Raw genomic sequence first — 13,499 nt, forward strand, 5'->3', positions numbered from 1 at the left:
TCTCTCTCAAACAGTTACATTTATCGTCTGCAAAGTTATGTCGCGTGCTACGGTATGCGTAGACGCTATATGCACCATAGTAGAACACAGCAGAAGCTTCCAAGTTTATGTAAAAGCAAGTAATATGCAGTAGAATTCAAGTTTTAGTTATCGATTATTGACTTTTTAGCCGGCTTTGGTGCCTTGGACATGAGCTAGGACCTTAAGATTTTGCATGAAAGGAGGACTAGCAGATGCGTTGCACGGAAGAATGTGAAAATTGTTCATATGTAGAAAAACCTGTGAAACCCGTCCGTTTCCGTCATTTGTTATCGAATCGACATTAAGGGATCGTCACATTGGCCGCTATTCTCTCTGAAACGGTTACATTAATCGTCTGCAAAGCTATGTCACGTGCTGCGGTATGCATAGACACTAAAAGCACCATAGGAGAACACAGAAGAAGCTCTAAGTTGATATAATAGCCAGTAAGAAGCAGTACAATTCAAGTTTTAGTTATCGATTATTGACTTTTTATCTTTATTTGGTGACTTGGACATGAGCTAGGACCTTCAGATTTCACATGAAAGGAGGATTAGCAGGTGCGTTGCACGGGAGAATGTAAAAAGTGTTCATATGTAGAAAAAACCTCAGAAACCCGTCCGTTCTCGTCATTTGTTCTCGAATCGAGTAAAAGCCAGATCGCCTCATTGGCCGCTATTCTCTCTGAAACGGTTACATTCGTCGTCTGCAAATCTATGTCGCGTGCTGCGGTATGCGGAGACACTAAAAGCACCATAGTAGAACACAGAAGAAGCTTCTAAGTTGATGTAATAGCCTTTAAAAAGCAGTACCATTCAAGTTTTAGCTATCGACTATTGACTTTTTACCCTTCTTAGCTGCCTTGGACATGAGCTAGGACCTAAAGATTTTGCATGAAAGGAGGACTAGCAGCCGCGTTGCACGGGAAAATGTGAAAAGTGTTCATTTCTAGTAAAAACCTGAGAAATCCGCCAACTTTCGTCATTCGTTATCGAATAGACTTAAAGCCAGATCGTCACTTTGGACGCTCTTCTCTCTGGAACGGTTACATTTATCGTCTGAAAAGCTATGTCGCGTGCTGCGGTATGCGGAGACACTAAAAGCACCATAGTAGTTGATGTAATAGCCTGTAAGAAGCAGTACAATTCAAGTTTTAGTTATCGATTATTGACTTTTTAGCCTTCCTTGTTGCCTTGGACATGAGCTAGGACCTTAAGATTTTGCGTGAAAAGAGTACTAGCAGCCGCGTTGCACGGGAGAATGTGAAGAGTGTTCATATGTAGTAAAAACCTGAGATATCCGTCCGTTTTCGTCATTCGTTATCGAATCGACTCAAAGCCAGATCGTCACATTGGCCGCTCTTCTCGCTTAAACGGTTACATTTATCGTCTGCAAAATTATGTCACGTGCTGCGGTATGCGAAGACACTAAAAGCACCATAGTAGAACACAGAACAAGCTTCTAAGTTGATGTAATAGCCAGTAAGAAGCAGTACAATTCAAGTTTTACCTATCGATTATTGACTTCTTACCCTTCCTTGGTGCCTTGGACATGAGCTAGGACCTTAAGATTTTGCATGAAAAGAGGACTAGCAGCCGCGGTGCTCGGGAGAATGTGAACTGTGTTTATATACAGTAAAAACCTGAGAAATCCGTCCGTTTTCGTCATTTGTTATAGAATCGACTAAAAGCCAGATCGTTACATTGGCCGCTCTTCTCTCTGCAACGGTTACATTAATCGTCTGCAAACCTATGTCGCGTGCTGCGGTATGCGGAGACACTAAAAGCACCATAGTAGAACACAGATAAACCTTCTAAATTGATGTAATAGCCAGTAAGAAGCAGTACAATTCAAGTTTTAGTTATCGATTATTGACTTTTGAGCCGGCTTTGGTGCCTTGGACATGAGCTAGGACCTTAAGATTGTGCATGAATGGAGGCCTAGCAGACGCATTGCTTGAGAGAATGTGAAAAGTGTTCATTTGTAGTAAAAACCTAAGAAATCCGTCCGTTTTCCTCATTTGTTATCGAATCGACATAAAGCCAGATCGTCAAATGGGCCGCTATTGTCTCTCAAACGGTTACATTTATCGTCTGCGAAGCTATGTCGAGTGCTACGGTATGAGGAGACACTATATGCACCATACTAGAACACAGCAGAAGCTTACAAGTGTATGTAATAGCCAGTAAGAAGCAGTAGAATTCAAGTTTTAGTTATCGATTATTGACTTTTGAGCCGGCTTTGGTGCCTTGGACATGAGCTAGGACCATAAGATTTTGCATGGAAGGAGGACTAGCAGCCGCTTTGCCCGGAAGAATGTGAAAGGTGTTCATATGTAGTAAAAACCTGAGAAATCCGTCCGTTTTCGTCATTTGTTATCAAATCGACTTAAAGCCAGATTGTCACATTGGCCGCTATTCTCTCTGAAACGGTTACATTTATCGTATGCAAAGCTATGTCGCGTGCTGCGGTATGCGGAGACACAACAAGCACCATAGTATAACACAGAAGAAACTTCTAAGTTGATGTAAAAGCCAGTAAGAACCAGTACAATTCAAGTTTTAGTTATCGATTATTGACTTTTTTGCCTTCCTTGGTTCCTTGGATATGAGCTAGGACCTTAAGATTTTACATGAATGGCGGTCTAGCAGCTGCGTTGCACGGGAGAATGTGAACTGTGTTCATTTGTAGTAAAAACAGGATAAATCCGTCCGTTTTCGTCATTCGTTATCGAATCGACTCAAAGCCAGATCGTCACATTGGAGGCTCTTCTCTCTGAAACCGTTACATTTATCGTCTGCAAAGCTATGTAGCGTACTGCGATATGCGGAGACACTAAGAGCACCATAGTAGAACATAGCAGAAGATTCTAAGTTGATGTAGTAGCCAGTATGGAGCAGAACAAATCAAGTTTTAGTTATCGATTATTCATTTTTTACCTTTCTTTGGTGCCTTGGACATGAGCTAGGACCATAAGATTTTGCATGGAAGGAGGACTAGCAGCCGCTTTGCCCGGAAGAATGTGAAAGGTGTTCATATGTAGTAAAAACCTGAGAAATCCGTCCGTTTTCGTCATTTGTTATCAAATCGACTTAAAGCCAGATCGTCATATTGGCCTCTGTTCTCGCTGAAACGGTTACATTTTTCGTCTGCAAAGCTATGTCGCGTTCTGCGGTATGCGAAGACACTAAAAGCACCATAGTAGAACACAGAAGAAACTTCTAAGTTGATGTAAAAGCCAGTAAGAAGCAGTACAATTCAAGTTTTAGTTATCGATTATTGACTTTGTAGCCTTCCTTGGTTCCTTGGACATGAGCTAGGACCTCAAGATTTTACATGAATGGCGGTCTAGCAGCCGTGTTGCACGGGAGAATGTGAACTGTGTTCATATGTAGTAAAAACAGGATAAATCCGTCCGTTTTCGTCATTCGTTATCGAATCGACTCAAAGCCGGATCGTCACATTGGCCGCACTTGTCTCTGGAACGGTTACATTTATCGTCTGCAAAGGTATGGCGCGTACTGCGGAATGCCGAGACTCTGAAAGCACCATAGTAGAACACAGAAGAAGCTTCTAAGTTGATGTAAAAGCCAGCAAGAAGCAGTACAATTCAAGTTTCAGTTATTGATTATTGACTTTTTAGCCTTATTTGGTTCCTTGGATATGAGCTAGGACCTTAAGATTTAGCATGAATGGCGGACTAGGAGCCGAATTGCACGGGAGAATGTGAACTGTGTTCATATGTAGTAAAAACCTGAGAAATCCGTCCATTTTCGTCATTTGTTATCGAATCGACTTAAAGCCAGATCGTCACATTGGCCGCTCTTCTCTCTGGAACGGTTACATTTATCGTCTGCAAAGCTATGTCGCGTTCTGCGGTATGCGAAGACACTAAAAGCACCATAGTAGAACACAGAAGAAGCTTCTAAGTTGATGTAATAGCCAGTAAGAAGCAGTACTATTCAAGTTTTAGCTATCGATTATTAACTTTTTACCCTTCTTTGGTGCCTTGGACATGAGCTAGGACCTTAAGATTTTGCATGAAAAGCGGACTAGCAGCCGCGGTGCACGGGAGGATGTGAAAAGTGTTCATATATACTAAAAACCTGAGAAATCCGTGCGTTTTCGTCACTTGTTATAGAATCGACTTCAAGCCAGATCGTCACTTTGGCCGCTATTCTCTCTGAAACGGTTAAATTTATCGTCTGAAAAGCTATGTCGCGTGCTGCGGTATGCGGAGACACTAAAAGCACCATGGTAGAACACAGAAGAAGCTTCTAAGTTGATGTAATAGCCTGTAAGAAGCAGTACAATTCACATTTTAGCTATCGATTATTGATTTTTTACCATTCTTTGGTGCTTTGGACATGAGCTAGGACCTTAAGATTTTGCACGAAAGGAGGACTAGCAGCTGCGTTGCACGGGAGAATGTGAAAAGTGTTCATATGTAGTAAAAACCTGAGAAACCCGTCCTTTCTCGTCATTTGTTATCGAATCGACTTAAAGAGGTCGTCACATTGGCCGCTATTCTCTCTGAAACGGTTACATTTATCGTCTGCAAAGGTATGTCGCGTGCGGCGGAATGCGGAGATACTAAAAACACCATAGCTGAACACAGAAGATGCTTCTAAGTTGATGTAATAGCCAGTAAGAAGCAGCTGAACTCAAGTTTTAGTTATCGATTATTGACTTTTTTGCTGGCTTTGGTGCCTTGGACATGAGCTAGGACCTTAAGGTTTTGCATGAAAGGAGGACTAGCAGACGCTTTGCTTGGGAGAATGTGAAAAGTGTTCATATGTAGTAAAGACCTGAGAAATCCGTCCGTTTTCGTCTTTTGTCATCGAATCGACTTAAAGACAGATCGTCACATTGGCCGCTATTCTCTCTCAAACGTTTACTTTTATCGTCTGCAAAGCTATTTTGCGTGCTGCGGCATGCGGAAACACAAAAAGCACCATAGTATAACACAGAGGAAACTTCTACGTTGATGTAAAAGCCAGTAAGAAGCAGTACAATTCAAGTTATAGTTATCGATTATTGACTTTTTAGCTATCCTTGGTTCCTTGGAAATGAGCTACGACCTTAAGATTTTGCATGAATGGCGGATTAGCAGCCGCGTTGCACGGGAGAATGTGAACTGTGTTCATCTGTAGTAAAAACAGGAGAAATATGTCCGTTGTCGTCATTCGTTATCGAATCGACTCAAAGCCAGATCGTCACATTGGCCGCTCTTCTCTCTGGAACGATTACATTTATCGTCTGCAAAGCTATGTCGCGTTCTGCGGTTTGCGAAGACACTAAAAGCACAATAGTAGAACACAGAAAAAGCTTCTAAGTTGATGTAATAGCCAGTAAGATGCAGTACAATTCAAGTTTTAATTATCGATTATTGACTTTTTACCCTTCTTTGGTGCCTTGGGCATGAGGTAAGACCTTAAGATTTTGCATGAGAAGAGGACTAGCAGCCGCGTTGCACGAGAGAATGTAAAAAGTGTTCATATGTAGTAAAAACCTCAAAAATCCGTATATTTTCCTCCTTTGTTACCGAATCGACTTAAAGCCAGATATTCACATTGCCCGCTCTTCTCTCTGAAACGGTTACATTTATCGTCTGCAAAGCTATGTCGCGTGCTGCGGTATGCGGTGACACTAAAAGCACCATAGTAGAACACAGAAGAAACTTCTAAGTTGATGTAATAGCTAGTAAGAACCAGTACAATTCAAGTTTTAGCTATGGATTATTGACTTTTTACCATTCTTTGGTGCCTTGGACATGAGGTAGGACCTTAAGAGTTTGCATGAAAGGAGGACTAGCAGCCGCGTTGCACGCGAGAAAGTGAAAAGTGTTCATATGTAGTAAAAACCGGAGACATCTGTCCGTTTTCGTCATTTGTTATCGAATCGACTTAAAGCCAGATCGTCACATTGGCCGCTATTTTCTCTGAAACAGTTACATTTATCGCCTGCAAAGTTATGCCGCGTGCTGCGAAATGCGGAGACACTAAAAGCACCATAGTAGAACACAGAAGAAACTCCTAAGTTGATGTAAAAGCCAGTAAGAAGCAGTACATCAAAATTTACTTATCGATTATTAACTTTTTAGCCTTCCTTGGTGCCTTGGACATAAGCTAGGACCTTAAGATTTTGCGTGAAAGGCGTACTAGTAGCCGCGTCGCACTGGAGAATGTGAAAAGTGTTCATATGTAGTAAAAACATGAGATATCCGCCCATTTTTGCCATTCGTTATCGAATAGACTTAAAGCCAGATCGTCACATTGGACGCTCTTCTCTCTGGAACGGTTACATTTATCTTCTGAAAAGCTATGTCGCGTGCTGCGGTATGCGGAGACACTAAAAGCACCATAGTAGTTGATGTAATAGCCAGTAAGGAGCAGTACAATTCAAGTTTTAGTTATCGATTATTGACTTTTTAGCCTTCCTTGGTGCCTTGGACATGAGCTAGGACCTTAAGATTTTGCGTGAAAGGCGTACTAGCAGCCGCGTCGCACGGGAGAATGTGAAAAGTGTTCATATGTAGTAAAAACCTGAGAAATCCGTCCGTTTTCTTCATTTGTTATCGAATCGACTTAAAGCCCGATCGTCACAAAGGCCGCTATTTTCTCTGAAACGGATACATTTATCGTCTGCAAAGCTAAGTCGCGTGGTGCGGTATGCGGTGACACTAGAAGCACCATAGTAGAACACAGAAGAAGCTTCTAAGTTGATGTAAAAGCCAGCAAGAAGCAGTACAATTCAAGTTTTAGTTATCGATTATTGACTTTTTAGCCTTATTTGGTTCCTTGGACATGAGCTAGGACCTTAAGATTTAGCATGAATGGCGGACTAGCAGCCGCGTTGCACGGGAAAATGTGAACTGTGTTCATATGTGGTAAAAACCTGAGAAATCCGTCCGTTTTCGTCTTTTGTCATCGAATCGACTTAAAGCCAGATCGACACATTGGCCACTATTCTCTCTGAAACGGTTACATTTATCGTCTGCAAAGGTATGTCGCGTGCGGCGGCATGCGGAGACACTAAAAAGACCATAGTTGAACACAGAAGAAGCTTCTAAGTTGATGTAATAGCCAGTAAGAGGCAGTTGAACTCAAATTTTAGTTGTCGATTATTGACTTTTTAACTGGCTTTGGTGCCTTGGACATGAGCTAGGACCTTAAGATTTTGCATGAATGGCGGATTAGCAGCCGCGTTGCACGGCAGAATGTGAACTGTGTTCATATGTAGAAAAAACAGGAGAAATATGTCCGTTTTCGTCATTCGTTATCGAATCGACTCAAAGCCAGATCGTCACATTATCCGCTCTTTTCTCTGGGACGGTTACATTTATCGTCTGCAAAGCTATGTCGCGTTCTGCGGTATGCGAAGACACTAAAAGCACAATAGTAGAACACAGAAAAAACTTCTAAGTTGATGTAATAGCCAGTAAGAAGCAGTACTACTCAAGTTTTAGTTATCGATTATTGACTTCTTATCCGGCTTTGGTGCCTTGGACATGAGCTAGGACCTTAAGATTTTGCATGAAAGGAGAACTAGCAGACGCGTCGCTTGGGAGAATGTGAAAAGTGTTCATATGTAGTGAAAACCTGAGAAATCCGCCGGTTTTCGTCATTTGTCAACGAATCGACTTAAAGCCAGATCGTCACATTGGCCACTATTCTATGTGAAACGGTTACATTTGTCGTCTGCAAATCTATGTAGCGTGCTGCGGTATGCGGTGACACTAAAAGCACCATAGTAGATTACAGATGAAAAATTCTACGTTGATTTAATAGCCAGTAAGATGCAGTACAATTCAAGTTTTAATTATCGATTATTGACGTTTTAGCCGGCCTTTGTGCCTAGGAGAAGAGCTAGGACCTTAAGATTTTGCATGAAAGGAGGACTAGCAGCAGTGTTGCATGGGAGAATGTGAAAAGTGTTCATATGTGGTAAAAACTTGAGAAATCCATCCGTTTTTGTCATTTGCTATCGAATCGACTTATAGCCAGATCGTCACATTGGCCGCTCTTCTCTCTGAAACGGTTACATTTATCGTCTGCAAAGCTATGTCGCGTGCTGCGGTATGCGGAGACACTAAAAGCAACATAGTAGAACACAGAAGAATCTTCTAAGTTGGTGTATTAAACAGTAAGAAGCAGTACAATTCAAGTTTTACTTATCGATTATTCACCTTTTACCCTTCTTTGTTGCCTTGGGCATGAGCTAGGACCTTACGATTTTGGATGAAACGAGGACAAGCAGCCGCGTTGCACGGGAGAATGTGAAAAGAGTTTATATGTAGTAAGAACCAGAGAAATCCGTCCGTTTTCGTCATTTGTTATCGTTACGACTTAAAGCCAGATCGTCACATTGGCCGCTCTTCTGTCTGAAACGGTTACATTTATCGTCTGCAAAGCTATGTAGCGTGATGCGGTATGCGGGGACACTTAAAGCACCATTGCAGAACACAGAAGAAGCTTCTCAGTTGATGTAATAGCCAGTAAGAAGCAGTACAATTCAAGTACTAGTTATCGATTATTCACTTTTTACCCTTCTTTGGTGTCTTGTAGATGTGCTAGGACCTTAAGATTTTGCATGGAAGGACCACTAGCAGCCGCGATGCACGGAAGAATGTAAAAAGTGTTCATATGTTGTAAAAACCTGAGAAATCCGTCCGTTTTCGTCATTTGTTAGCGAATCGACTTAAGGCCAAATCGTCACATTGGCCGCTTTTCTCTCTGAAACGGTTACATTTATCGTCTGCAAAGGTATGTCGCGTGCTGCGGTATGCGGAGACACTAAAAGCACCATAGTATACCACAGATGAAGCTTCTAAGTTGATGTAATAGCCAGTAAGAAGTAGTACAATTCAAGTTTTAGTTATCGATTATTAATTTTTTACCCATCTTTGGTGCCTTGGACATGAGCTTGTAAGTAGGCTGTTTAGGTCTTCTTATTGGTAACGCCACATAGCGCTCGGTATGAAAAAATCACTGGCTGTGCCGTGTGCAGTCTGTGTTTAGTTTGCATTGTTGTCTGCCATTGTAGTGTTGGGCAGCGGCAGCTGAATGCTAACAGCGCGTAGCGTTGCGCAGTTGGAGGTGAGCCGCCAGCAGTGGTGGACGTGGGGAGAGAGATGGCGGAGTTTTGAAATTTGTAAGAATTGGTGTCATGAACTGATATATATATTATGACTATTAAAGTAAATACATTGTTTGTTCTCTATCAAAATCTTTCATTTGCTAACTGTACCTATCAGTAGTTAGTGCCTTCCGCAGTTTGATTATTTTAGTTAGCTGGCAGTAGTGGCGCTCGCTGTATTGCAGTAGTTCGAGTAACGAAGATTTTTGTGAGGTAAGTGATTTGTGAAACATATAGGTTAACGTTAGTCAGGGCCATTCTTTTGTAGGGATTATTGAAAGTCAGATTGCGTTGCGCTAAAAACTATTGTGTGTCAATTTAAGCACAGTCTTGTATAATTTTTCTAAGGGGACGTTTCATATGTCGACCCTTAGCCGAGGATACCTCACTGGAATCTTCTGATTTTTTCCTTGTAGTTTGTGTAATTAGTGTAGCTTTTGTTTATTGCTAGCGCCTAATCTTAGAGTGAATTTCCTTTGTAGTTGTAGTCTTTCATTGTTGTACAGTACAACAGTTGTGGCATGCATGTAGAGTTGCACCAAGTATTTCGCAGCTGCGCTTGCAATTAACTAGATATTATTTTCAGTGCTATGTTAATGTGTTCTGTTATTTTTGCTCTTCAAATTGTGCTTTTCTGTTTTATCGTGTGAAATATTGTGACAATAATGGCGTGTGAAAAACGTAATACTAGGCTACAAAGTAAACTGGGAAATGACAGTGAAGACGGAAGCAATGTGTTAGCGCCACCATGTAATGAATTCACAAATGTTCAAAGTAGTAATTTGGTAATAGTGCATAGGAAAATGGAGCGGGCTGCAAATAATGGTGTAGGAAGTGAAACAGTTAGTGAACAGGGAAGCATTATCGATCGATTGGTCGGCAACAGCTCGCGTCAGGAATCCGATATGACAGGACACAATCTTGCAAATACTGTACATTCAGGTTTGCGTCCTCACCGTTTTCTCAAATAAGCCGAGACACATTTTCTGCTTGTCAAACTGTGAATGTTGCCGGTGCAAATGCACTGATGAAATGCATAGATGATCAAATTCCAGACACTAATACATTATTATTGCAATTAATGCAACAAATGAAACAAAACAAGAGACAAACACAGCAACAGTTAGACACAATGGAACAAAATCTTCAAAAGTTAGACACAATGGAACATAATCTTCAAAAGTTAGACACAATGGAACAAAATCTTCAAAAGTTAGACACAATGGAACAAAATCAGAGACAAACACAGCAACAGTTGGACACAATGGAACATAATCTTCGGAAGTTAGACACCACACTTGAACAAACACGTGAAGATTTAACTACTGAGTTACATAACATTGAATCGAAATGTCAAAAAATCTGTAATGACGTAAAAACACAAATTTGTGAGCATTTTCAACCTATTTTTTCGCGGCATGAAAACTCATTACAGAATCACGAAGCAGCCATAAAAGAATTGCAAACTGTTGTTCGTTAAAATCACGACACCTTGCAAGCTAAAATGGACTCAGTTGCATCCACCGATTCGGTTATGCAACTTGCAAGAACTCAGGAAAACTTAAAGGACACAGTAGATTCGATTTCAACACAAATGGACATTCTGAAATTTGGTTCAGAAAATCACACTGAGGAAATGTGTTCACTATCGGAGAAAGTAGCCGAACTTTCGGATCAGTTCACTAATTTATCTACGAAGGTAGATGATAATTTGAATGACACAAAACCGGTAGTCTTTAATGACACAGAAGAGTGCGAACAAATTAGGAAATTCAAACAAAGTCTGAATCAAATTAGTACGCAACACCAAAGAGAAATCCGGGAAGTACAGGATCAGCTGACACAGGTAATACAACAATTACGTATTTCAGAGGACACTCGCGCTCCAACACGGAAAGAGCGACATAGAAATACGGAACAGCCACAAAATAATATCACAGGGCACTTCGGAAATTATGAAAGAAATTGGCAAGGTACACCGAATTCTGAGATGGAACCGCCGACACGACGTAACAATGACCGATATGCTACCCGCCGAGACGATGATTTTGACTATAAGCTGTTCATTACTGCACGTAAATTCAAAACATTTAAGAATTCTGGCAACGACATTCATCCACAAGCGTGGCTCCATCAATTCTCTCATTGTTTTCCTCCCAACTGGTCACTAGAGCACAGATTAGAATTTATGTATGGCTGCTTAGAGAATGAACCAGCTGTAAGAATGCGATCGGTCATTCACGATTGCCACAGTGAAGGAGAATTTTACCATGCCTTCCTCTCAGCATATTGGCCGCAAGCCACACAAGACCGAGTAAAACATGGCATCATGATGATGAAACATTTCGAACAATCTGAATTTTCCAGTCTTGTGAAATATTTTGAAGACATGTTGCACAAGAATCAGTACCTGTCAAACCCATACAGCCTGTCAGAACTCATCCGCATTTGCTTAATCAAATTGCCTGAACATTTACGGCATATTATTTTGGCAGGCCGTTGCAAAGACGACATTGAAGCTTTTCAGGGACTCTTACAAGAATTAGAAATTGACACTGACAATCGCGGAACGCGAAAACAGGAACACAACAATTACAGGTCACATCCGTCGCAATTCCGCGATGAAAGAAATAATAACTGGACACGACAAGGCTATTCTCACAATACAAATCGTGACCAAAACAGACACCACCCGTATGACAACCGTTGGCAGAGTAGTAATAATTACAGGGAAAGGTCACCTCTCCGCGGTAATGACTATCACAGAGACAATCAGAGAAACAGACAATATGGGAACCAAAATAATTACTATCAAGGGAGACAGAATAACTTTAGACGCAACGGTCCAGCGCGCAGTTACGATTCAGAGAGAAATTCTCCACCACGTGACCGACAAGAAAGAAACTATGGAATCTACCGACATGACGACAGACGATATGATCGTAACGACAGACCTGAATTGCAGCAGAACTGGCGGGAATCAAACAGAGCAGGGCCCTCTCGACAAGGTGAATTTGTAGAAGTTAGGTCTCCAAATCCCAATAACGACGCGCGCCAACAAAGACACAGTAGGCAATGACTCATACCGCTGGCAGCCTCAAAACGTAGTTATCAAACTGACGACGCAGCTGCCGTAGCTAGTAATTACGTTAAAATGGAAGAAATTAGGGACATATTACTCCAGGAACACGACGTAAAACACAACAACATTGCATATCCTGTGATTCACATTACTGTAAATGACGTAAAATTTACGGCAGTACTTGACTCAGGCAGTCCCATTTCAGTAATTAGTGAAACAGCTTTTAGCAAATGCAATAAATCGAACGATTGCCCCACACTTCCGTTACGCAAGATTAAATTACAAAGTGCAGTCATTGGAAAAAGTGTAGATGTACACCAACACACCAACTTAGAATTCTTTTGTCAGAGCCACAGCTTCTCTATGAACTTTCTTATTGTTCCATTGTTGTCGACGGAAATTATACTGGGAGTAGACTTTTTGAATGAATACAAAGCAATCTTAAACTTTCACGATGCTGAAATAAGTTTAGAGAAAGAAGGTAAGTCAATAGCTTTGAAATTTGAAGATTGGCTCTCAAACCATGACGAGGAAATTAATCGGATTTTCCTTCTGTTAGACAACAGTTCGGAATTTTCTACGGAACTAGACACTAACAGTCGCTCTGCAAGTACTGACAGGGATGATATCGACGGCACAATTGAAACTAATGAGTTAATTCAGAATAAAATTCAAACAATTGAGAATTGTAATTACACTGATAGGCAGGACCTTTCTGAGATTTTACAAGCACATTCCACAGTTTTTACTCACAAAACAGGAACAATCAAGGGATTTCAATACCAATTTCGTGTTCATGAGCATACTAAATTTTGTGTTAGACCATACGTAATTCCAGCACATTATAGGGACCGTGTTAGAACAGAAATACAATCCATGCTTGACGACGGCATTATTGAGCCTGCAGTAAGCTCATACAACAATCCATTACATGTTGTTGAGAAGAAAAATGGATCGATCAGGCTTGTCTTAGATTCGAGACAAATCAATACTATCATTATTCCTGAAACAGACAGGCCGCAAACGTTGGAAGAACTTCTTCAAAATTTTAATGGTGTAAAAGTGTTGTCTTCCATTGATCTCAGATCCAGCTTTTATCAGATCGAACTTCATCCAGAATGTAGAAAATATACAGATTTTCTTTGTTTTGGCGTTTGTTATCAGTTTCGGAAACTTCCTTTTGGTTTGAACATTTCCTCGGCAGCATTCATTCGCGGGCTAAATTCCATATTACCTGAGCTCTTAAAACGTCACATCA

This window comes from Schistocerca gregaria, chromosome 10, assembly GCF_023897955.1.
Source record: "Schistocerca gregaria isolate iqSchGreg1 chromosome 10, iqSchGreg1.2, whole genome shotgun sequence".
NCBI classification, from domain to species: domain Eukaryota; kingdom Metazoa; phylum Arthropoda; class Insecta; order Orthoptera; family Acrididae; genus Schistocerca; species Schistocerca gregaria.